The sequence below is a fragment of the Mus musculus genome, chromosome 3 (assembly GCF_000001635.26).
Source record: "Mus musculus strain C57BL/6J chromosome 3, GRCm38.p6 C57BL/6J".
Classification (NCBI taxonomy): domain Eukaryota; kingdom Metazoa; phylum Chordata; class Mammalia; order Rodentia; family Muridae; genus Mus; species Mus musculus.
In genome coordinates, this window is record NC_000069.6 from 96,393,726 (window position 1) to 96,420,261 (window position 26,536).

The following is a 26,536-nucleotide window of genomic DNA, read 5'->3' on the forward strand; positions in this document are numbered from 1 at the left end:
AAATCCCGCAAGGGTTCCTTTGGCTGTTTCTACTTTTTAAATATGAAAGTATGTTGTCCTAGCAGAATGGACAACCATCCTTGGTGCTGATGGACTTTGTCACTCTGGTCACCTCTTCAACCACCACCATCAGACTTCCATGATCAACATGTTTTGTTTTGTATTCTGCAAAGACAGTCTTCAGATTTGGCAGAAATACCTAATTCACACTGTCCTTGAAATGTTTACTAGATCGCTTTTAGAGAACAGAAGACATCTTTGATGTAGTGCTCCAGGAAGAGGTGACTTCTTTCGTGGTGACTCACCTGGGGCTGGGAGGGAGCAGCCCTGGAGGAAGTTCTCGAAAAACCAAAAAAAAAAAAAAAAAAAGTCCAAAGTATTCCTTGTTCTACGACAAACACTAGCCTTAGCTGGGTGGGATCTTGCCCTGAGATCACCCCTCCCTAAACCTCTCATTTCCTTCCTTATTATCTTTCTGACAAAGCTGGCTCATTAGGACAGATTCCTGTGTTCTTTCAGGTCCGCGAAGCTCCTCATACAATTCACATTGCACCCTCATATTTTGCATAGTTGAGAAATCTTGAAAAGAACAGTTCTGACATTGATTTACATATTCTTGAACTTATGTTTTCAGAGTTCTTTCTCACAGCGTTCAGTACTGTCCTGAGGGTTGATGGCTTTTGCTGAGGAACACCAGACATATTCTCACTTCCTGGAAGAGTTGCTGTTTCTGATTATCATGGAGTCATTCACCTCAGCAGGGAGAGCATTCCCCAAATGAGAAACAGGAAGTAAATATATATACATTATTAGACAAGCAAGCCTTAACAAGTTGATAATATTTTCCTAGTAAGCCAAACCATTCGCACTCAAGAATTACTCCCTGCTAGCTCTGCTTCAGGGTCAGGAACTGTGTCACACCATCATTGCTGGACTTGGCACTCAATTCTCTTAGCCTTTGCTCCATCACTGCCTGTGGAGGTGTGTCTTTGGGTCCATCTCTTCTGTTCCTGTCACATTTAACAAAGCATGCTGACATGACAAAGACCCGTGTTAAGGTTTGACACACGCCCCGCTCCTAGAATAGTTGTAGCCATTTTGTTCCAGGCTTGTCCGCTAGTTCATATTGTTGCTGTAACATGCCTGCCAGTTACTGGGATAGAGAAATTACTTGGCTCAAGGACACACTGATCACAACCCCTGTTTTGTTCTGTATGTTCTGAATGTTCTGTATGAGGTTTGCTAATCTTAAGAAATTCCACATACATTAAAAAAAAAAAAAAAAAAAAAAAAGGCTGGGCATGGTGGCGCACGCCTTCAACCTCAGCACTCAGGAGGCAGAGGCAGACGGATTTCTGAGTTTGAGGCCAGCCTGGTCTACAGAGTGAGTTCCAGGACAGCCAGGGCTACACAGAGAAACCCTGTCTTGAAAAACAAAACAACAACAACAACAAAACAGTTATGATTATAATACACGTGCTCTGCTATCTCAATGTTTTGAAATTCCTCTGTTCACCACCAGCCTTACCTTACTCAGGGCCAATCAGCTCAAAGGTTGGCTGATAATACTCTGTCTAGTAAGCCAGCTGCTCCTCTCCTTGCCCTTTAAACTTTGAATCTGCTTTCTCCTATTAAAAAAAAAAAAAGAAAAAAGAAAAAAGAAAAAAAAAAGCCCACCCTGGGGGCAGACTAGTATTGCAAATAAGCTTCTGGGTCCTTTTTGCAATCCTGGAAGTCCAGTATTGAGGTGTGTGTTCAATAAACGATTCTTGCTTAGCTGAGATAGGTGTTCGTATGGTTTTGAGTGGCGATTCCGGAACAACACACACACTGCTTTAGCGGTGGCTGGCACTTGGCACACTGCCTGGGCTCACTGAGTGGGAACTTTCCTATTCCAGGCACAACACCTCAGAGACAAGGCATTCTAAAACTGATTGTATTTACGTTACATCCTTTAACATTACATCCTCAGTACTTATCCATGCTGCAGACCCTGTGACAGAAGAGGACACTTGTCTTCTCTGTGCAGCAGCCATTCCTGGGCTGGGGCATCCCAGAACTGGAATCCCCAGCAGGTGTGCTCTTCGGGGATCTTCAGGGAACCGGCTACAGCCTTCACTCCTTCATCTCCTCTTTACAAGGGAAACACTGGTTGCAATCCTGGCTTCAAAGCTGCCCAGTTAACAGCTTCATGGTGGAAGACATTTCCATGTGGAGGAGAGGGAAAATGTCCTTCCACTACCTACCCATGGGTCTTGGCTAAGGCCCTTGTATCAAATGACAGTGACAATGGTAAAGCTCATGTGCTGGCTTAATGCAAGTTCATTATTATCACAGAACTCCCAAGTCAGTGAGGAAACAGCTGAACCAGAGGCTTCAGACATGGGCTCTGTGGAGAAGAAATATGACAGGGCCAGAGGTCTGTGGTGCGGTGCACTTCTCACACTCAGAGAAACTCAGCCAGGGCTGCTGCTCCCCTTTCTGTATCCCTGTCTCCAGAGGGAAGGATGCTCTTCCCTTCCAGATCTTGCTGAGGACCCCTGCTGTGAATTTCTACTCACCCCACATAGAAAATCATCTCAGGTAGGGAACAGAGAACAAACCAAATCAGGGAAACCACCAAGGCCATAGGCCAGCCAGTAAATTTTCCTGGGGTTACTTACAAAAGCAGAAACAACTCAAAGACAGCTGCATCAATCACCAAAGCCGTTCATAGTATAGACAGCAGTTCACAAACGCTAGAAGCCTGGAGTGCACTACAGGTTGACAAGCGTGCTTCCCAGGCAGCTCAGGTGGTCCAAGAGCATCTCTCTGCAGTCTCCACTGTGTGTGTGTGAGAGAGCATCTCTCTGCAGTCTCCACTGTGTGTGTGAGAGAGAGCATCTCTCTGCAGTCTCCACTGTGTGTGTGTGAGACAGCATCTCTCTGCAGTCTCCACTGTGTGTGTGAGAGAGAGCATCTCTCTGCAGTCTCCACTGTGTGTGTGTGAGAGCATCTCTCTGCAGTCTCCACTGTGTGTGTGAGAGAGAGCATCTCTCTGCAGTCTCCACTCTGTGTGTGTGAGAGAGCATCTCTCTGCAGTCTCCACTCTGTGTGTGTGAGAGAGCATCTCTCTGCAGTCTTCACTCTGTGTGTGTGTGTGTGTGTGTGTGTGTGTGTGTGTGTGCGCACACGCGCGCTCTCGCGAGCATGCGTGCTTGTGGAGGGAGGGCCCTAGAGAATCTGGCCAGTTTCAGGGACTTCCTGAAGCTACTGAGTTGTTTACTCCTTGAGCTTCCTTGCAGGATACAGTGTTTCACTTCATCTCCCTTTTAAAAAGCATCCTGTGTCTGCACTTCCCCTTAGAACAGCTGTTGTTTACTTCCTCTTTAAATCTGCCTCTTAGAGTACCTCCACTATGGAAGGTTTTACTCTCCTAGGAACTGCTACCCAACAGCACCTCTCCCTTGAGGGTCTTGGCACCTGCTTCTGGGGAGGAAGGTCAGGGAGGAGTGAGTGTCTTTCCAGCTTCTGTGTAACATGATTAATGTACCAAGGTGCTGTGTTTGGGGCCAGTGTGTCCCAAACCCATCACACCTAAGATGCAAACCCCAGAATCTAAAACAGTGATACAAGTGTTTGCCAAGGTGGATCTCTACAAAGGAATGTGAGTTTGTATACACTATATATTTTCTTCTCTCAAGTTTGTCTGAAATGCCAAATCTTTTAAGTTCAGACTCCATTTTAGAGAACCTGACCTAAGTTTGAGTTCAGGTAAACTAACAGGCTGGTACCTAGCATTCGTTTCCAAATTGCCGCCCAACAAAAACTGAGTCGAGCTCCAGTCTCTAGGGTAATCCCCTACAAGACCAGCCTTTCCAGATGATACCCTCAACAAGACCAGTGTCTCCAGGTTATTCCCCCAACAACCCTGCACCCCATGTTACAAGCCCACCCCTAAACAACCACCAATGCAGAGGGAAGCAGAAGTTTATGAGATGACTCCCTGCACCAGCCCATTGTGTTAAAGGCCACAGTAGCTTTCCAATTAGATGCTTGCACATGTACTCCCTGCTTGCTGATTACTATAAAGCCTTGCCCCGATAGACACCCCCACACACACACAAAAAATCCTGTGTGCAGTGGGGAGGGGTAGCTAGCTTGAATAGAATAAAGACCCTGCTGTGTTGGGCTGGCGAGATGGCTCAGAGCATCAGGTCCTGAGTTCAAATCCCAGCAACCACATGGTATTGACACCCTCTTCTGGTGCATCTGAAGACAGCTACAGTGTACTTATGTATAATAATAAATAAATGTTTGGGCCTGAGAGAGCCAAGTTGACTGGAGCAAGCAGAGGTCCTAAAAATTCAATTCCTAACAACTACATGAAGGCTCACAACCATTTGTTCAGCTACAGTGTACCCATATACATAAAATAAATAAATAAATCTTAAAAAAAAAACAACCCTGCTGTGAATTGTATCAGATTGGCTCCTGTCTGTTTTTTGGGGATCACTAACATGATCCCTGGGCACAACATTTCCATTGTTTATTATGAAAACTGCAGTCCTTTGAACATTTCGATGTGTCCCCTAAGAAATTCCATTATCCATGGATGTGGTCAGCTTGGTGTTTGGTATATTTCTTATCTCCAATAACTTGCTTTTCCTTGGTTCTCTCATTCTCCACACAAGGCTCTGAGAATGGCCTGCAGAGGGAACTTGGAGCTTGTGGGTTCCCTCTTCTAGGACATGCCAGGGAAGCATCAAGGAGTCTACTCCTCAGAGACCTCTGACCTAAACCAAAGCCATTGCGGCAGGATGAAGACGTGCTCTAGCCGCGAGGCTTCCAAGCCGCAGGCAGGCTTCTGTATGGGCGTTCCAGAGGATGCTTGGCCACAGCTCTCCCAGCATTACCTGAAAACAATCAGCAAACCAAGATCCAGGACAACATCAGACCAACTGCAGAAAGGCATCTGCGGCATCTGCTCCAGCGAGCACAGCTGGAGACCCACTACCCAGGTACTTAGACCCAGTACCCAGGCACTAACCGGCGAATGATCAGCTGTGCCAGAACCAAGGGATTCTGTTAACAGGGGGGGGGATTGGAGGGGGTGTCCGATAGGTGGCCTATGATGAGGAGCAGCAGGCCGTGTCGCTCTAGTGTGCTGTGTGGACATCTCCCTCTCTGGTCTCTGCTCCCTGCTTTTAAAAAGAAAAAAAAAAAAAAAAGGTGCAGTTCCAAAGGGTACACATCACACTGAGTGTGAAGTAATTCTCTAATAATTCTCTACTAGCTTAGGACCTGGAATGGTTTCTTCACATTTAAATGAAAGAAAACTAGCCTGACACCAAAGGTCCCACCGAGATTTGAACTCGGATCGCTGGATTCAGAGTCCAGAGTGCTAACCATTACACCATGGAACCCATGTCCCTTTACTCGGCTTAACATTTCCTCATCCGTTTATGGAAGTTTTTACCACCCAAATTTTCTTACTGGCTTATTACATTTTATCTTCACCTTGAAGTCCACACAACTCAGAGTCAAGAAAGAGTTGTTTTGCCTCCATCATCTGCCTCAGATACCACTCCTTCCTGTCCTCATGTTAAATTTCTCCAGTAAATGGTTTTAGTGGTCTTGTCTTGCCCTTCGCCTTTCCCTCACCACCCAGGAATACAAAGAGCAGCAACAATGGCCCACCACCACTTCCTGTAATATATAAAAGCGGGTCAACATTGGAGAGGGAGTTGGGATATGAGGGAACCTTCATATTTTTCTTCATATATATACATTTGTATACCTTCGGTGGGTTTTGTGTTTCTTACAACAAATGTATGTTTTAAAAAACAAAATTAAATGCAAGCAATGAATTTAAAGGTTTACATAAGACATTCAAGCCAATGTTAATCCTGAAAATGTGAAGAGAAAGACCAGCGACCCAAATGGCCAAACTAATTAAAGCAAGCAATTAATTAAAGCAAACTTTTTTTATTCCTATACATGGGCTTCCTCCTAAGGTGTACTTCAAGAGGTGTGCTTCCTCACTGAACATGAGGAAGGCAGGGTTTTTATAGTTCAAGGGTAGTGGGGTTCCAAATGGAGAATTTGGCAGGAAAAAAAAAGTTACAGAAGTGGAACTCAACAAGGTAGCCATAACAACAGGTGATCAAAACAAACTTGTGAAACAAAGGCACGGTTGCAGCATGGTTATTCCTTTTTGAAACGAAGGTACAGTTGCTGTTTCCTGGAACAGGCAGTCCAGAACCATGAGTGGTTACAGTTACTGGTGAGGCATCGCCCAGTCCTTGAGAAGCAGAGATTTAATCATAAACAGGAATAAGCCTAGCCTTGCTTTTAACTATAAGATGACTTTAAGCCCAAGATGGAGGCAGGCTGGTTCTTCAGAAGACTATACTTGTATGTGTTAAAACACACCATATGTCAGGCTAGAAAGGCATCTTATTTTTTGACTTATTTTAAATAGTCACCTAGCAATAACCACTTTAAAAAAATTGATTTGGAGTCTCTCATCTCAGCACTCAGGAGGAAGACACGCAGATGTCTGTGAGTTCCATGTCAGGCAGAGCTACACGATCAGCTCAAAATAGAATAAATTTAAATAGTAGAGTATTCACTCATATCTTGAAAAAATTTTTTTCAATAACACTACAAACATTCACTGGCAGATGTCATGCAGGCGGAACTGCAGTGGGCAAGTGAGCTTCCCGGAGATGGTCCACCTCTCAGAGGGGGTGAGGGGGTGAGGGGTGGGGGTGGGGTTCATCTCTGGATTGCTTCTTGGTGCTGCTGTCTTTTCATGTTTGTCATTGCTCCACTCCTCCTGTAGCTAGTGTTGTGTGAATGGCTGTGGAGAGACCCTCACTGCCTGTAGTCTGCTGTGACTGCTTCATGAGAGACAGTCCACTCCTTTGGGCAACTTTCCTACAGATTGCTACAAAGAGCAACTTTCATGAAATAGCAGTGTTTAGATGAACGAATGATTTTACAAAATGCCCGAATTGATTTAAATTGTTTTAGGAAGTTAGGGTAGTTGATCAGGAAGATTAAGGAGATGGTTTAGGGGTTTTGCCAGGGAGATATAATAAAGTTAGAATTAAGAGTAGAATGTGCCCCCTCCCTTGTAGAATAGAGAGGGCTGCATAGGTGAGAAAAAGAACACAGCAAACGTTCATGCATTGCAAGCACGGAATTGAACTTGGGAAAGAAAAATGGGCATGAGACAGGTTAGTGATCAAGGAAAACATTCACTCTAGGAAATCATTCACTCTGAGTTCCCTGATCTTGTCTAAGGATGTGTTCACAGGTGTCATGAAAAGGTAGGGTATGAAGGAAAAGTAAATGACCCTATTATAGGTATAAGAATAAATACAATAATCGATACTAGATGATTAGCCAGTTTAGCTAAATAAGGTTTGAACGAGTGAGACATATAATAAATGATTTATTTCTTGGTAAATACAAACTAGCTAGCACATGGAAAACCTAGCTACTATGGACTTGGCTTGCTTGAACTTTGTTGATCAATGACAAAAGAATTATTGGTTTGGGTTAGGATGATTTGTGGAAAGAAAGATGGGATGTTAAGTGTGGGTTTCAAAAAAATAACATTTAATCAATAGTCATGTTGTAATTTTCTTTTGTGTAATAATTTTAATCTTTTGAAGAACATGTGGTAGTTGGTTTTGGGGAATATATAACTTGTGGCTCTCTTTCGTAGAGAATTTTTTTCCTTAGGTGGTATAAAGAGTCTTAAAAAAAAATATAACGTTGTTGGATTCTTTCTTCATCAAACAACTCTGTGTGTGATTTCTTCTTTTTTCGCCAGCCCCAGAGAATTAAGTTTTGCTCCCTTAGAGAAAAAAACTGCTGAGTAAGCTGCAGACTCCTCGAATCCTCTTCAGAGCCAGACCTGTCGAAAATGGCCATCGGCAATAACCGTGTAAACTGCTTCGAAAGACCAAAAACCTGCACACTCGCGGGTCTCCGCTAGTCTCAGCTCCCAAAAGGGTGGCTCCCACCTTGTCCTCCTCTCCCTTTTCCCCATTGTCTTCCCTTTCCAATGAACGCCTTTCCTACACTCATCTCCCAGGTCCAAACCGGGACCGCTCAGTGGCTCCAGCACACACCTGGGGTGACCAGTCCCTCGTCGGTACCTGCTTAGGGTCTGCGAAGGACCGTACCCTAAAGCGTAATAGGTTCCTTATCGTAGTCCTTCTGGGCGTCCAGGCCGCGCCCTCGCCAGAGTGGTGCCCCTGGTGGCCACCGATCCCCAAGTGACAGCGGGATCTCAGCATCGGAAGGCGCCAGCAGCACGCGCGCGGTTCATTACGGTCACGCGAGCCCGGGAACCCGGCGCAGGACCTGCGGTCTGGTGACGCCAGTTCAACTTCCAACGGCTGCCCTCAGTAAGCGCCGTGACCAACCTCCAGGACTGAACGCTGCTCCCGGTGAGCCCTCGTTCACCATCCAGCCAACCTACAGATTTCTACATCGTCTCTGTGGCGCAATCGGTTAGCGCGTTCGGCTGTTAACCGAAAGGTTGGTGGTTCGAGCCCACCCAGGGACGAGCATTTTAATCTCCCCTTGCTATTCCTTGCTATTCTAAAACACTTCAATGATACTAAAACCATTCCAATACACTTTACCCTTCCCTCAAGGTCAAGGTGAACAGGGAATAACTTCCCTCATCTACCTGAAGTCCAAGCAAGCCTACAGTAGTATCCTTTCTTCAGATTCACTTACACAAGTGAAGCCTTACTGTTTAGTTTTTCAGACAAGGCCTAAAATAACCCAGGCTGGTCAGGAATTTGAGGTGAGAAACATCACACCTGGCAGTAGAGACCTAGTCTGAATGAGTTGTTCCCCCCGAATCTCCAGATACACATTATGGTGCTTTTCTTTGGCTTAGACACTTGTAAGATGAAAGTTGAGGAGTCTAGACTCAAAGGGAAGTCCACCTTATCTGCTGCCACTGCTTTGCACTGGTCCCATCCCACACACATTAATCTACTGGGGTTGATCTTTGGACCCAGTAGGATAGCAAGAGTGGAGAACTTTGTGGTTTGTTTGTTTGTGATTTGGGTTTTTGTTTGTTTGTAACTTGTTTATTGTTTGTTGTTTTTAGAGACAGTTGCTCACTGTGTAGCCTCGGCTGGACTGGGATTCGCAGAGATCAAGAGCTGCTGTCTCTTGAGTGCTAAAATTAAAGGCATGTACCACCATACCCAGCCATGCCTAATTCTGCATTTCTTTTCATGTGTGTGTGTGTATTTGTGTGCCTCTATGTGTGTGTGTGTGTGTGTGTGTGTGTGTGTGTGTAATTTATAAGGTGTTCTGCTTTGTTTGATATAGCTCTGGCTATCTTGGAACTCACTATGGAGACAGTCTAATCTCTAACTGTCACTGGAGATCCTGCCTCCTGTCCAGAAGGCTGGGACTAAAGGCATGGGACACCACACCTGGCTAGGATTTTATTTTTGTGTATGTGCAGTGCTGACAGAGGCCAGAAGAGGGTGTCAACTCTCCCTGAACTGGAGTTACAGACAACTGTGAACTGCCTGGAGTGGTTGTTAGTAAGGAACATTCGTAAGAGCAGGAAGTGTTCTGAACTGCTGATCCCTTTGACCAACACTTACTCTGAATATATTTCTTCTCCTCCTCCTTCTCCTTCCTCTTCTTCCTTTTCTTCCTGCTTCTCCTTCTGTCCTGGAACTCCCTCTGTAGACCAGGCCTCAAACTCACAGAGATCCACCTACCTCAGTTTCCTAAGTGCTAGGATTAAAGACACGCTCCACCACTGCCTTACTACTCAGAATTTCTTAAGACGTCGAGGTTCCTTCCCCCCTCCTCCACATGCCCTCCCTTGAAGCAAGCATCTCCTTGTTGCCTCCTGCAGATGTTTATTTTGATAGTGGTGAGATGGGTGTACCACTGTCACACAATGGCGTTTATATCATGTTCTAACCAAGCCCATTCTGCAAATGAATCTTCCCGGGGTGGGGGTGGGGTGGGGGGGTGGTGCCCAGTTCGCTCCTGTATTCCCAGCTGTAGCCGTGTTCCTTTCTTCTTTACTTGTTTTGAAACAAACTTTCTCTTAGCTGTCTCAGATGTTTAAACTCGGGGATGGGGGTGGGGGGGACTCACAGTGCACAGGCACACAGACCTATGGTGAGTATTTCGAATGGACACTTAAGGCACCTCCGAGCCCTCCGATAGCTAATTGTGTTCTGTGATGGCCTGATCACTCAGATCAAAGAGCACTGTTTAAGGAGGTTAGAACAGACTTTATGCTTATGTCTTGATTCTGTGAGCCCCGCTTATTTGCCTGCCAGCCCCCACATTTGGAAACTCCCTACCCCTAACCTCCAAGAAACGTATCTTCCCCATGTCCAGGGCTGGAATCCTGTCTTACAGGGAGGGAGACACAGCCAGTGTACATGAATTTTAAAAAAGCTTGCTCCAATTTGGCCATTTGAGTCGGTGATTTTTCTCCTCTCAGAGATCCTTTGTGGGATTAACACTGGGCAAAACATCAAGGCATGATTGATATTATTCATAGCCAGTGGGGTGGGGGGAAGAAAAACAAGCCAGCATGGTGGGAATCCCTGTGGGCCCAAGACTACAGCTATTTAGGACTGGCCGCCGACCTGGACAGGATCTGGGCCAAGGGTCTCAGGGCTGGAAGCGCCCATCCTTGGAAAAGCTCCAGGACGCCGGTGTACGCAGTTCCCACCGTGTCCCCCAGGGTGGCGGAGCCCAGATGGCCGCGGCCGCCAGAGGTCCGCGATCATAGGTGGCCTCAGTGACTCTGGGTTCGGACGTCCGGGTTCCTCGGATCCTGCGGCGGTGGAAGCGGGAAAAGCAGCAGGGAAGGGGCTGCGCTTGGGTGTGGCCCCTTCGTTCGCGGCAAAACTACTCGCTGTTGTTCGAGGAGGAGCAAGGCAGGTTCCTTCTGGGCGGGTTTCTCCAATGCCTGTTCAGGGACCATCTGGGCCATAGTCTCCTAGACGAGGAGATTATCCGGCCTCTGGCGCACTCTTCCACTGAGGAGCACTTTGCTGCTATAGAAGAACCTCGACACACAATGGCACCTGGTGCGTTCCCAGGCAGCCAGCTTTGCACTGGATACGACACAAGACTTTCCCGAAGAATCCACCAGGGTTTTTCCGTATAAACCAAGCGCTTTAGGCTGGAACTTGTCCGCAATCCCACCATAACCAAGCGCTTTAGGCTGGAACTTGTCCGCAATCCCACCAGTTACAGTTGCTCAAAAACAAATTTCTGCCCACGCCTTGAATCACAAAATTGTTAAAAAACAAAAACAAAAAAACAATTGAAGATGTACTCCTTTCACTATAGGGGGTGTGGGGAGTGGAGGGAGGCGGAGTTCGGTGAGTTGGAGGCTAGCCTGGTTCCAGACAGGACTACATAGTGAGACAGGTCTCAAAAACAGAGCATAACAATTTTCTGAAAGAGACAAAGAAAGGAAGATGGAAGAGGCTGGAAGAGAGGAGACTGGAACGGGGACCTGAAGGTTAAGGAGCACGGTGGTAAGTCGCCTTTAAGAATAAGTAAGTGAGCCGGGCGTGGTGGCGCATGCCTTTAATCCCAGCACTGGGGAGGCAGAGGCAGGCGGATTTCTGAGTTCGAGGCCAGCCTGGTCTACAAAGTGTGTTCCAGGACAGCCAGGGCTACACAGAGAAACCCTGTCTCGAAAAACCAAAAAAAAAAAAAAAAAAAAAAAAAGAATAAGTAAGTGGGGTTAAGAGCGCCGACCGCTCTTCCGAAGGTCCCGAGTTGAGTTCAAATCCCAGCAACCACATGGTGGCTCACAACCATCAGTAACGAAATCTGATGCCCTCTTCTGGAGCGTCCGAAGACAGCTACAGTGTACTTACTTACATATATATAATAAATAAATCTTAAAAAAAAAGTAAGTGGCCTCCACCTCCAGCAACGTTTTCTCGTTGGGAGCTACTTGGCTTCCCTCTGTGAGTGGGATGGAGAGCAACATCCAGGAGCACATTCCTCAGCGCTAGATCCAGAGACCCAAAACTTCTACTCTGCCCAAATCGCTTCAGGCAGAGAGATGTCCAAAAACCAAGAGATCAGAGAAACCAACATAGTGAGAAAAACTATCCCAGTCTGTACCTGAAGCTCGTAGGATGAGTGTCTTTTGTAGTGATGGAGGTGGGAAGGAAGGAAAGGAGCGCCTCCCCAGGTTAGGAGGACTCCGCTCACCCTATGCTGGGTCAAACCGACAGTTTCCCCACCGGAGGCTAGGAGGAAGAGATGTGCCATCCAGGCGCGCATGGTGGGAAGGCTGGCGTGGAATGGATTCCAGATGCGCTTTCCTGTCTGTTGCTTTCTGAGGCAAAACATTACCGGGACAGAAAATGGAAGAGACCGTGGTGGTCTTGAATAGGAGGCGTGAGTTCAATGCCTGGTCTGGTCGTCTAAGAAAACTAATATGCTTTATACTCTTAGGAGTTTACTTTAAGTGCCCAATGAATGGGTTGGAATGAATCCCTGGTGGTCTAGTGGCTAGGTTTCCGCGCTTTCACCGTCGCGCCAGCGGTTCGATTCCCGGTCAGGGGATCTCCTCCCTCCACTCCCATACAGAAGGGTCACAACACGGGTGGAGACAGCCGTGGGACCTCTAGGAGCGGTGTCTTGGGCTGAGCCAGCTCTCCTTTCTGCTGTTCTCACCTCGGGGAATCTATGCTTCACCTTAAGGTAGTGAGGAGTTGGGACAAAGAGACTTGGGGAAGGGAAGAAAGGGAAGACTTGCTAAAAAAGAAAAGGAAAACAGAAAAAAATGGAATACCATTTCTATACCATTTCTGGGCTCAATAGTTAATTTTCTTTCTTTCTTTCTTTCTTTCTTTCTTTCTTTCTTTCTTTCTTTCTTTCTTTCTTTCTTTCTTTTTCGAGACAGGGTTTCTCTGTATAGCCCTGGCTGTCCTGGAACTCACTTTGTAGACCAAGCTGGCTTTGAACTCAGAAATCCCCCTGCCTCTGCCTCCTGAGTGCTGGGATTAAAGGCGTGCACCACCATGCCCAGTGTTAATATTATTCTTAATATTTTCCATTAACTCCTAATTTGGTGTTTCCCCAACTTTCCTGCTAAACCTCCTTCCGTTTTATGGATTTGCCCCATCATTGAAGACTAATCCCACACATAAGATCCATTACTTGGGCTGCAGTCGCTCCTTTTCTTTGTCCTTTCTTCTAAGACCAGGGCAAGGCTTTATCCTCCTCTGAACCCGATGCCCACGGTGGAGGTCATTTGGGTTTTCCTGGACAGCTCAGGCCCGGCTTGTCCAGCAAGGCTATCTTAGACAGCGTTCTTAGAAAGGGTTTACTGGCCTTACATGTCCCCATAGTAGTAGTCTATCACTGATAGAAATCAGGATAGGAACTCAAGCAGGGCAAGAGACCTGAAGGCAGGACCTGACACAGAGGCCACGAAGGGCTGCTGCTTACTGGCTTGTTCGCCTGGACTTGCTCTGCTTGCTTTCTTACAGAACCCAGGACCAGCAGCCCAGGTGTGGCCCCACCATCAAGTGGAGCTCTCCACCATCAAGTGCTAGTTAAGAAAATGCCCTACCGGCATGCCTACCGCCCAATCTTATGGAGGAGATATTTTCTTTTTTCCTTCCTTCCTTTTTTTTTTTTTTTTTCACATGAAAGGACGATACTTATTTAAACAGAGCTCAAATGGGGTAACTATGATATCATCAGAGTGCATCCAGAGGAAAAAAGGGAGAAAGAACCAAATGTGACTCAGTCAATGGCACTCCCATACCTTTACTGTTTGATCTACACTGCCAGTAACCACATAGGGTGCCGTCTTATGGAAATCCAAGGAGGTAACAAAGGGTTCATGCGCACTGAAGATCTTCATGCATCGCTTGTTATTGTAATCCCATACAGAGCACAACCCAAACTTCCTCCGAGAATGGAACAGAACTCCACGTACCCAGTTATCATGGCCCGCAAGAGTCATAAGGCACATGCCAGTACTGACATCCCACATCTTAATAGTTTTGTCTCTGGAACAAAGAAGGGTCCAGGCTTGCCACCTCTTTTTAGTCTCAGATCCTGTTGGTTCAGAGATGGAAGAATATGAACTTTCTGGAGCCCAGGAAATGCATTCCACCATGTGGGAAGCCACATGTGCCGTTGCAGAGTGGCACTGACTACTGCTGGCCACCACGCATAAGATTGGACAAACAACCAATGTGTACATATGCAGTAAAGTTTTTTGCAAAGACACTGCCTGGCCCGGGCATGATAATGAGGTTCTGTAAGGTACTGAGAGTATAACCAATCAGATGTGAGACATGCAAATGAGGTATGATAATGAGGTTCTGTAAGGTACTGAGAGAGAGTAGCCAATCAGATGAGGAACATACAAATAAGGCTTAGTGCATAACCAATCTGGGTGTGAGACACGCCCCTCCTAGGCCTATAAAAGCAGCACCAGTTCTGGGCTCGAGGTCTTTTCGCCTCTACAATCAAGCTCTCCCAATAAACGTGTGCAGAAGGATCCTGTTGCAGCATCGTTCTTCCTGGCCAGTCGAACGTGCGCAAGACCACCACATGTGCATGTTCCTGGAGCTCAGCCTTGCGTTCCTTTGTTTTTACAACCCACACACGGATACCCATTCTCTGTGTCCTATGAATGTCTTCACACAGTAGCCAGTTTGCACTTCCCACATTTTTATAGTTTTATCCCTTGAGGCAGACACTATATGATCTCCATTAGGCATGATGGCTACTGAAGAGGCACTGTGGTTGTGGTTCTGATGCACTCAAAACCCTGAAAGTCCCATAATTTAATCATTACATCTGTAGAACAAAAAGCCAGAAGCTTGCACTGTGGTCAAAGGAAAAGTCCTGTACAGAGTCTGTATGGCCCTTGAGCGTTCACTCAAAATCTCCAGTCTCATAATCCCACACCTTAATTGTAGCATCGTCCAAGGCAGAGACCATAACACTGAACACAGGATGGATAATGACTCCAGTAACTGGACTCGCATGACCAGTCGATGAGTATTTCTCAGGTGGACAGTGAATCCATTCTTTTGGGTCTCGTTTCTCACCAAGACATAAATTCTTCTTTTGCTTCATTTAGTTTTGATTCTTAATCCCACTACATTTTTAAAATAATCTAACAACAGATATCCATTTTCCCCCAAAGGCCAGCATACTTCATATCTAGTTCATCTTCCTTATTAAAAACAGAGTATGTCTCTTCATAGCCATTTGAACAAAGATAATCTGCTATAGCTCGATGTAGTTCATGTCGTTGTCTCTGGGACAGCACCATTTCGGCTGTAATGTCAAGCTTATTTGATATAGTGGTATGTCCCTCCAGAAAAATCAAAAGTTGTGATCCCTGGATTTGAATTAAATATGCCACTATGTGGCTTCCACAGAAGGAAAAGTGATTCTATTTTCAAGTGAATCCAGTAAGCAACCAGTCAACATGTAAGGGTCATTCCATCGGAGAGCTGTGCCACCGCCTCCGCAGGGCCTCTTCTGTCCTTCACACCCATCCACCAGCTGTGTACCGGAAGGGAGGGAAGGAAAGGGAGGATGGCGCTCTGGGCCCAATCCGGTCCCGGGGAGGGGGTGGGGAGGGCCGCGGGTGTGCGGGCTCCTCAGCTGTTCCTGGGCTCGAGCCCTAGCCCAGCGTTCGCGCGTCCTCTCGCTTGTGCCTGCGCGCTCCCCTGGAGGCATTCTCTTAAATGAGGTTCCCTTCTTTCTGATGACTTTAGTTTGTGTCACACTGTTGGTTTAGTGGTTGCTGCTGCTTCCTCCTTCCCCTTCCCTTCTCCTCGTTCTTGACTGGGTCTCAAGTATCCTGGGCGCCCTGGCACGCACTTCGCAACTGAGGATGACCTTCAACTCCTGATTTTATTGCCTCTTACAGTCCAAGAGCTGAAATTACAAGTGTGTGCCACTCTACCTGGCTCTGCATTGGAGTATTGAGTCAACCTGAACTCTACATTGATTTCACAAGTAGCAGCAATTGCCCTCACCGTCCAGCTGAGGCACAGTCGCGTGCACTCGGCGCCTCTCCCAACGCTGGGGGACCAATCACTTCTGCGGGAGAACAGGAGGGTCTGAAGCCTCGGAAGCCAGCAGAGATTGCTGCATGGTTCGCACTGGTCGCTGGCCTGCGCTCCGTCGGGGCGGGCAGCTCATTCTGGTCGTTAGCGCCCAGTGAGAAGACGCCAAAGGCAACACTGGACCGGGCAGAACTGGATTGAGGCTTAGCCAACAGGGCCAGCACCGAGCAAGCATGCAGTTGCTTACTGTCAGGCACGTGGCTCGCCGTGATCGTATAGTGGTTAGTACTCTGCGTTGTGGCCGCAGCAACCTCGGTTCGAATCCGAGTCACGGCAGTATTGTATTCTGTGCCAGCATCTTTTGCCAGATCTCATCTCGCTGTACTTTACCGCCTCACAACATGCTGTTTCCAGGCATTCCCTAACACAAAGGCTTTTAATTCCAGCACGCAGGAGACAGAGACAGGAGGATCTCTGTGAGTTCCAGGACAGCCAGGGCTGAGAAACCAAACCCGACAAAATCAGGTTAGTTTGATTCTTTTGAAATCTGTGTTGGGGCGGTTAAGATCATTGACTGTTCTTCCAGAGGCGATTCCCAGCAACCACATGGCGGCTCACAACCATCTGTAATAGGATCTGGTGCTCTCTTCTGGTGTGTCTGAAGATAGCTACAGTGTACTCATGAACATAAAATAAAAACATAAAATAAATTGTTTTTAGAAAATCTGTTAGTGTGCTTACAACTCCATTTGATATTCTTTCAGTTTTGCCTCTGTGTGTTGTGTGTGCGTGTGTACTTACAAACACACTGTGTCTCCATCCAAAGGCCCAGGGAACTCTAAGTACTTGCTTCACCTTTGAGAGATAGAGCCACCCATGGTTTGGGTCTCGATAATTTTTACTACACTGTTTGAATGAACAGGTGAAGCGTTTGTGCTAAGCGACGTGGGGAGAGACATCCCAGAACCACGTTGTATCTCCCACTAGACTGCATAAGATAGGCCTTGGAGCCTGGAACACTCACAGATAAACAGTCTTCAAATCTAGTGTTACTTGACTCTTTGTTAATTTAAGGCAGAATTTCACACTACAGTCTAAGCTGTCCTCAAACAACTATAGCTCAGCAAGTAACCTGAACGTGCCAGCATCTTGCTTCCTCAGCTTCCTATGTGTGGTGATTACAGACATTCATAGGGAGCTTCATCAGACTCAGTGTAGTCTTAGTTTGTTTGTTTTTTTCTGCCTATATGAGTACATCGGCCATCTCCACTGTGAGTTATGTTCTCTACAGGGACAGGACAGGGCCTTTCCTTTGGCAACACTAGAGGGCTCTGCAGAACTATTGTTACCTGCGCCTGCTAATAACAAAACCTATGTTGCTCTGTCTTCTGGTTGAGAAATGTCGCCCAGTGAGTCACAGAAGTTGGCTGGCCCCGCTCCGTCCAGGGCAGCTTAAGATTTTATGTGAGTATAATATCACTCTCTTCAGACACACCAGAAGAGGGTATCAGATCTCATTATAGATGGTTGCTGGGAATTGAACTCAGTGCTCTCAACTGCCCTCTCTCTAGCCCCCTGAGAACTCCTAGTAGTGGAGGATAGAGTCTGAACTGTCCATCTTTTGTAGCTAGGCAAAGCTTCCAGTGATAAGACTGGGTTGCCTTTCTTTGAGTTGTTGGCCTGGGGGTCTGGTGGAGATTCCTAAACAACCCAGACTGATGCTAGAACAAAAAATTGCTCTCTGAAAACTGATAGTGGGACCCCAATGCCAAGGACAATATCCACACAGCCGGGTGAATGTACAGAGCTGTTGCCTGCATGGAGCCTTCACCCCTATGTTCTAATCTTTTTGGCATGGGAAGGTACCCCGCAGGATACTGAAAGATAAACTTGGGACACCAACTCAGCCACTAAACCTTTGACCAACATCTATCCTGCCAGCAAGATCTGCTGGGGCAATGGTGGTATAGACCTTGTGGGCTAACCAATGTCTGATTTAACTTGAGGCTGACACACAAGAGGGAACCCATATACTATACTACCTGGATGGCCAGGCTCCTGAGACTGGATAGCCCAGAAAAGTAGAGTAGAATCAAACACAACCAGCCAATAATAAATAAGTAAATAAAATTCAACTCAACTATTTATTTTTTTTTAAGATTTATTTATTTAATGTATGTGACTACACTGTCTGTCTTTAGACAACCACAAGAGGGCTTCGGATCCCATTTGAGATGGTTGTGAGCCAACGTGGTTGGTGGGGTTGTTCATTGTGGCAAGGTAGACAATGGGCAGAAATTGTCCATTCATCTACAAATTACTATCTAGAAAAAGAGTCAACTGATTATCTCTGCCAAGACAGAATAGTCAGTCCTTCATAATTCTGCGTTACAAAGGTCAGATGATCCTAGGCCAAACAGCCACAGTTTGATGCTCCAACGTGTTGAAAAACAGCAGACTGTATAGGTAGGCAGCTATCTCTACAATAAGTTTCAGTTCTGTAAGCTATGTTAGGCTTCTTATATTTTCAGGTAAATTTTATGTTGCTCTCAGAATTCTGGCAGGATTGAAGTAGTCTTAGCCAACCCAGGCTATTTAGCATTAAAAGTATATATATATACATACATACATACATATACATATATATATGTGTGTGTGTGTATACATATATATGTATATATACATATGTGTGTGTGTAATATATATATATATATATATAATTTGAGATGGTTTTCTAATATACAAGCTGAACCAGGACATAACAAGTGTAGAATTATAAGCCTTTTAAAGTTAGGATAGGATTGCAGAATGCTTTATTTAACTGTCAAAATGATAGACTGGGTGTTAGGTCTATCTATACTTTATAAATTACAGAATGGTAATAATAGTTGTGCTCATTTTATATCCGAGAGAAAAGAGTCTTTTAATTGGACAAAAAGGGAGAAATGTAGATTGCTGTCTATAAGCAGGTGAGGGCAGGTGAAAGGTAAGGCTAGAGCCTGTGATTGGGCAGTGGTAAAGGAAGATGGGCTGAGAGTTTTAGAGATGAGACACAGAGGCAGAGGGGAGGATGGAGACGAGGAGACATGGGATGTACCAGAGAGGAAGATGAACCTGCTCCAGATTGCCATCCAGTTTCACACGGATGGATCCTCTTTCCCACAATTTCACTTGAGAAGACATGCACTGCTGTCAGGGTGCAGCTTCTAGGGTGCTTTTGCTTATTTTTCGTACAGCTTTTCCTGGTTGGCTTGGACAGAATCCTCCTCTGAGCAATGAAGACCACGTGCTTCCCGCTGAACTTTTTCTCCAATTCACAAACTAGCCAGACTTGGATTTTCTGGAAAGATTTAAGCTGAGGAACTGGTACAAAAATTATAACAGCCTTCTAACCACCACCAACTTCAATTTCCTTGGCTTCGGTGATGTTGAGTTCCCACAGCTGTGCCTTGAGATCCGTGGTCATCTCCAGCTCGAGCAGCGGCTGAGAGATGCCAGGCTCGAACTCGTCAGGCTTGACGTTGGGTTTCAGAATCTTGGCAAGCTGGAGCTGAACATGGCTTCGTCCCTTGTAAGGAGTGCCGGCTTAGAAACTCCCCTAGTCTTTATAATAGTAATACTAAGAAATATGTTAGCTGCAAGGGGCCTGTTTCAGGTGACTGAGTTGCTATATGCATATAGCTCACAAACTTTTGTATGTACTTACTAAACATACACTTCTTCATCTCTTCAATGTTTTTATGACTAAAACCCAGAAAAGTACTGAGGAAGTCAAGGCACCGAGACACTCACAAACATAGTTACCCCTGAGGAACTGGTGGCCTGGGGACTGATACTCTTCCTTCCGTGGGCTCTCATATTCTTCTTGCTCCTCCTCCTCGTTTTTTGTTTACCACACAGTGTAGCTTTGTTTGTCTCCTTCACAGATATCCCCCTTGCGGGCCTCCCAAGCACAGGGATTAAGATCGTTTGCTACCCCACCCCCCACAAAGCCTTTCTTCTTTGTTTTTGACACATACTTTTCTGGTGTGGCCTACTCACTCTGCAGACCAGGAAGGCCTTGAACTCCAGATCCACCTGCCTATCTCATTTTCTTTTCTGAAGATACCAGGTTCTGTGTGACGCGAAGGTAGGCAGGGGAAGACACGCATCTTTAAACTTCTCAGCTTCAATGTAATGTTTTGCATCCAAAGACAAAGAAAAGTGAACATTTTCATTAAAAAACTACTAGATTTTCTAATTGTTTACAAAATGTTCAACGCCCCCATATACAAAAGAAAAAAAAAATCTCCCATACAATGGGAATACCAGTTGATAGAGAACTTAGGAAACTAGGTTCAATTCCCAGCACTACACAAACCCAGTATGAAGATCTACGCCTGTAGTCCTCCCATCCCCACCCCCACCCCCAAGGACCACATGGCTGCATAGCTCGTTCAGGCAGAGCCAGCGAAACGCCTGCAAAATCTGCACAACAGAAACAGGAGTATTAGACAAAAGTGGAGGGGGACGGGGCGTGAGGGCGATATATACCCTTTGGCTGGCTACCGTCTCACACCGAAGCCCCTTTCCCCAGAGTCGCAGGTTCTAGCGGCCCGCCCTGCAGCGGGGCATTTCCCCAGCGGGAATGGGGGTTGTGAGAACCGAGTTCCGGGTGCACTTCCCACAGCTCAGGTAAGACACCGAACACGGGGACCAGTTCCATTCCTGTCCTCGCGGCGCTCGCCCGGCCTGGCCCCAGCCCCCGGCGCCCCGCGGCTGACAGAGGCGAGCTCTTCGCGGCGGCAGCGGAGTCCTAAGACCCCAGGCCGGCCGCGGCCTGTAGGCGGGTACGGGACTGGGCGGCCCGGCGCCGCGGAGCTCCCGGCGAACCTGGAGCTCCTGCGCTGACGTTTGTTTTTGAGGCTCGGGAACGCGCGGTGGCCCGCTGCAGGTCTGGACTTTCCTGGCCCGCTGGAAGTCAGCGAGAAAAACAGCGGGCGGAGAACAAAAGACCAGAACCCACAGCTAATGAAAATCAGGGTTAGGTGCCGAGGCCTAGCCGCCCTCGACCTTAAATACCCCATGGCGCGCGCTGATTGGTCGAGCCCAGCACTTGCGGAAATGCTCCCTCTTCCCCATTTGTCCTCCCGCTTCCCCACTCTTCCTAGCCAGTCACTTGCAAAAAATAAATAAATAAAAAATAAATAATAAAATCTGTTTCTTGCTGTGAGACACACACACATACACACACACACACGCACGCACGCACATCTCTGAGGCTTGGTTTCTGAAATATACTAGAGTTGAAAGTAGGGATATTTCCAATCCCCCCTTTTTTCACTAAAAAAAAAAAAAAAAAAATTCCACCTTCAACCCAGTCCACTCCCACAGCCGGGGGTGGAAGTGGGGAAAAGTGGCGCAAATCTTTAATTCCAGAATTTGACAGAAGGCAGGCGGATCTCTTGTGAGTGCATGGCCAACCAGGTACTGAGTTCCAGAAAGAAAAAGAATTTCAAGGGTAGCTGACCCGAGCCTATAATCCCAGCTTGTAGGAGGCTGAGGCAGGAGGTCTGTAGTTCAAGGTCACAAATTTGTTTTTTTTTCTAATGCTCCTTTTTTTTTTTTTTTTTTTTTTTTGTTTAAGACCGAGTTCGGTGCCTCTTCTCCCTGCCCATCCCTTCCACACGTCAGTTCTTTCCCCCTACCGTTCTCTACCGGGCTGGAGAGTTTCTGAACAGTTTGGTGCCTGGCAGAGAACCACAGAAGGCATGGCAGGGGAAAGAGATGGAAAGCAAAAAATCACGGTGCCTTCTAAGAGCACCACTACTAACGGTGAAGGACAACCCGAGAGATACTACTGCATAAACTGGCACAGAGGCTCATAGCTGTAGGCTTCAAAGCCAACGTGGAGTCTAGACAACATTTGTGAAAACTGTCCCAGAAAACAAAAACGGACCAGGTGACCCCTGTGGAACCATGTAGAACCCACGTGGTAGAGCAGATTCCTACTAACAAGTAAACAAACAAACAAGTGTTAATAACAAGCAAATGAGGGACCCCCGCCCCTCGCCGCCCCCCCCCCCCCAAGCCAAGTGGTCAGCCATAGTCCATCCAATAAAATGTTCTGTCTAGCACAAAGATGTCATTTGGACACTGTAGAGAATGTGTCATTTCAACTAGATGACATACTACTGCCTTTCTCAAGGCTTGGGTCCTGGGACCCCGATTAGGGTCAGCCCTTGCTGGAGAAAGGACAGACACACAGACAGACCTACAGAAAATCAGGGTCAACAGAGATGTGTTCACTCTGGTGGAATGGCACCAACTAGCAGGCAACTCAGAATATCAGCATGTTTTCTGTAACTGCCTGCCTCCAGAAATTCTTTAGTTTTTTTTAAACAAACACCAACATTTTGTGTTTTTTGTTATGCACCTTAAAATTTGTTTATCCCAACTGAACTTCACAATGACCATGAGCAGTCCCGCCTTATCTATGAGGAACACAGTTTGCTTAAGTCAGATAGCTGGTACATTGTTAAACCTAAATGGGGGGGGGGGTCCAGATGATCTGCAGTTTCTTTGTCAAGTCCAAAGCTTGACTCCAATGTGCCCAAGAACCACAGAAGAATGAACGCATACAGAGAACCTAGAAGGAATGTCCTCTGGGCCAAACAAGGCCACAGCAAGGTCAGGAAGGCACAGAGGGGAGAACTCACATAAGGAGGTAAAAGATATTGTTGTTGGGTCCAGGAATTGCAACACAAACCACACAAACATGGATCTCAGACGAGGATAGTTTACTGAGCATACGATGCCTCAGAACTGATCCACCAGAGCCACAGTCCAGATCCGGGAACTTAACTATGGCCCTGAGGTAAGATCCTACAGATCCACAAACATCTGTGCCAAGTTATTTCACCAATCAGGATTTGGGGACAGGGAATTTCCTTAGGGACATATCTTTGTTGTACACAACCTGCTCCCATTGTTTGAGGTATTCAACTGTGGCAAGGGAGTTGTCTAACATTCATCTCCTAACTTGTCTACCAGGATAGGACTTGTCTAACATTCTTGTCCTAACATGTCAACCAGGGTGTCACTTACACACGTGCATGTCTCTTTCTGTAGAGCAGATGTCAGTTTCCAGGGAGATCTTAAGAACTTAAACTTTAGCCGGGCGTGGTGGTGCACGCCTTTAATCCCAGCACTCGGGAGGCAGAGGCAGGTGGATTTCTGAGTTCGAGGTCTACAGAGTGAGTTCCAGGACAGCCAGAGCTACACAGAGGAAACCTTGTCTCGGAAAAAAAAAAAAATCTATGTCAGGTTCTAACCCAGGGGCAGCTTGTACCATAACAACTAATACACAGGTACAGGAAGTGCTGTTGAGTGGTTGGTTTGGGTCCGAGCTTATTGTGGGTAACTATACAAAACAATTATATTGGTTTCCAAGGGCACAGAACATAAGAGAACATGCAATCAATCTTGGCATTAGAAACTTTTCTAGTAACAGCAAAAACATGAAAAAGTTTCCTTAAAATGGCAGGCTAACCAAGCAATGTTAGCCTAGGATTCCCCCCCCCCCCCCAGGCAGGGTTTCTCTGTGTAGCCCTGGCTGTCCTGGAACTCACTCTAGACCAGGCTCCAGGCTGGCCTCGAACACAGAAATCTGCCTGCCTCTGCCTCCCAAGTGCTGGGGTTAAAGCCATACCTAGGCTTTCACATTCCATCTAGGCCTTAATATTTTACCAAGGCTTTGTCACTGACTGCTCAAGTTCTGCCTGCAGTGTTAGCACTATCAGCTAAAAACAATAGAGGGCATCGGGAGAAAAATAAAAATTGTTCATTCTTGAAGTGGACTAGGTGTCTTGTGTCTCTGTCTACATCCTCCTCCTATCCAGATCCCCGAGACACCGGTGGCTGTGCTTGCTACGGCACCTGAATTCATTGGAAAGCCATGCAAACAGTCTATGGAGCCTTGGCTGGTTTAGAACACAATAAGTAGACCAATTTGACCTTGAATTTGCTTCAACCCTCCTGCCTTGGCTTCCCTTGAGATTGCAAGAAGCTGGGTAGGTAAGCCACCTCACCCAGCTTCTAATAAATCTAAATTCTAACCATCTTTAAGCCTAGCCCCAAAGCCAAACCTCCCAGTGTCTTCCTTAAGCTTGGATCTGTATTAGACCCTTGGCCAGTGGTACTTACTTTGAGACACCCCCTAGTGAGAAACTGAGATGCGGATCAATGGAAAAGCAAGAGGGTTATTTTCCGGCCTGTCAGGGTCAACCTTCAATTAATCTCTCAAGAGGAATGACTAGAAGGTGACCTTGAATGGCTATTACAAGCAGTTTTTATATTTTCAGGGACAGGTTACATCAGCAAGGTTACAGTCCAAACTTACTGGCTAAGCATACTGACCTTTAAATCTGTTGGCTCTATTTGAACTCTACCTGGTACTTTCCAGAGGGTCAGGTAATTATCAGTCAGTACATTCTGAGAATTTTTTACTCAAGAATGTTCCTGTGGGTGGAGAATGGAACTCGGCCTAGCCTTGACCCCAGGCAGGAGGGGGAAGCTGTAAGGAGGGTGTGGGACTGGAAAAGCCTTTAGAGTCCCTCAATTCCATCACATATTTAAACTCAAATGTTTTTAAATTTTTGGTAAATTTGTCTTGCTGTATTACTTTGTTTCATGATTGTGATTTTGTAAGACCCCTAAAGCTGGGCCTCCGCTCAAGTCCCAGGATGAGCTGGCCAGCACCCCAGTGTCCCAAAAGAAAACCACACCTGATGCAAACTGCAAGAGCTTTTATAATCAGCTTACTGAGGACGAAGTTCCTCCACCATGCAGGGCAGGGGAGTTTGACCCCTAGGGGGCTTTTAACAGCTAGCTGAGGAATTGGGAGGAGTTGGGAAGAGTTGGGAGGAGTTGGAAGGAGAGTTCTTCTTTTCTGGGTGTCCTTGGTGAAATTTACAAGGCAGGAGTGGGGAGTGAGTTCTTTCTGAATTTTTATCTCCGTGTCCTCGGCACACGAAGGCAGGCATCTCTGGTTGTAAAGTATAGAAACAAAAAGGCTTTTTGCTGGCTATAGAGAACAAAGAGCTTCTTTCTGGCTGTATTTTTAAAGATCAGGGAAAACAAGCTTGGGGAACGTCCAGGGGCTTTACCTTCCAGGGAGAAACGCTCGGGGTCCCACAATTTCAACTTAAAGGGGTTGCACTGGTGCTGTTTGTATTCTGATGTTAATTCTGCTTCCTTCAAGAGAAGGCTGCCTGCTCTAGGAGTGTATCCGGTACTCAGGTGATTTCATGGGAACCTTCTCCCCATTCTAACTGGTCCAATAAAGGCTAGAGCCTGTGGTTGGGCAGTGGAAGGGAAAGGTGGGGCTGGAGGTTTTAAAGAGAAAGGGAAGAGAGGAAGAGGGGGAAGGCAGAGGAAGATGGAGGGAGAGGAGAGGAAATGAAGGTGGAGCAGAACCACGTGGTCTGGAGAAGCTGCAAGTAGCCAGAGATCATGTAGCTGGGAATAGAGTAGAGCAGTGGTGAATCTGCCCAGGCTAGGTGTGCGGCTTGTAAATATTATACCCGAGTTGTGTGGTTTTGCATGGGCATATTGGGGTTGGAGATTTACCACGACATTATAGCATTTTAAATTATATACTTCTGTATGCTACTTTTGGATACATACTATGTGACATGTTTACGTAAAAAGGTGCCCCAAACTGCTTCTCTTTGTATCGGTTCTTGCACAACTGAAGTCCCATTACCAAGAAGCAGAGGCTGGACAACCTACTCCACATAATGAGTTCTAGGCCACCCAGGGCTAAATTGTGAGAGGACTTCCAAATAAATAAATTAATTAAAAGGAGTTCTCATAGGAAATCAGTTCAAATTATTTTTAGTTGACAGGACTTAAATCTTGAATGGAGAAATTAAATTAATTTTGTTGGTAAGATGAAGCCATCAGCCTCTCACCTGTGGTGTGTTTAGTTCCACAGCTCACATAGCTGCCTGGGCTTCCAACAACAGAGATGAAGTAGGGCTAAGAAAAGTGATTTCAGGCCCAGGGCCAAACCCAGGCAATGGCTTCGCTCTGCGCTTGGAAGCAGGTGAATCTTGTTTATTGATCTGTGGCCTGGCAACTATCCTGCGATCATCTGTTAACTTGACATGTCCAATTCACTTTTACTGGGTTTTCTTAATGGCTGAGAAATCTGCAAAGGAAAATAGATTGACTTCTTTCCACTGTGGTTGTCGTTTATGTCTTCTTACCCACCTGTCAAACATCTCCAACAACAAAAAATAAACTCAAGCTTTGGTTTGTTTGTTTGTTTTTGGTTTTTTGGTTTTTTATTTAGATTGACTTGTTTAGTGTTTTCCTTTGTGTATGTATGTGCACTACGTGTGTGCTTGGTACCCACAGAGTTCAGAAGAGGTTCCTCTGGAGTTAAAGATGGTTGTGAGCTACCATGTAGGTGC

At 46.3% G+C, this 26,536-nt stretch overlaps 1 long non-coding RNA gene, 4 other non-coding genes and 1 pseudogene across 5 annotated transcripts; 3 read left to right on the top strand and 3 right to left on the bottom strand.

Annotated features, from left to right (window-relative positions):
* Positions 1-5,333: 5,333 nt before the first annotated feature.
* Positions 5,334-5,405, bottom strand: n-TQctg4. Its single transcript has one exon. It is a non-coding gene; the product is annotated as a tRNA-Gln (tRNA).
* A 741-nt stretch (positions 5,406-6,146) lies between these two features.
* Gm26654 lies at positions 6,147-9,227 on the top strand. Its single transcript, XR_867473.2, has 3 exons — positions 6,147-6,207; positions 7,826-8,812; positions 9,125-9,227. It is a non-coding gene; the product is annotated as a predicted gene, 26654 (long non-coding RNA).
* On the top strand, positions 8,493-8,566 carry n-TNgtt10. Its single transcript has one exon. It is a non-coding gene; the product is annotated as a tRNA-Asn (tRNA).
* Pafah1b1-ps1 (platelet-activating factor acetylhydrolase, isoform 1b, beta1 subunit, pseudogene 1) lies at positions 13,652-15,739 on the bottom strand (annotated as a pseudogene).
* n-THgtg6 lies at positions 16,344-16,415 on the top strand. Its single transcript has one exon. It is a non-coding gene; the product is annotated as a tRNA-His (tRNA).
* A 4,296-nt stretch (positions 16,416-20,711) lies between these two features.
* Terc (telomerase RNA component) lies at positions 20,712-21,108 on the bottom strand. The gene has a single exon (NR_001579.1).
* Positions 21,109-26,536: the final 5,428 nt, after the last annotated feature.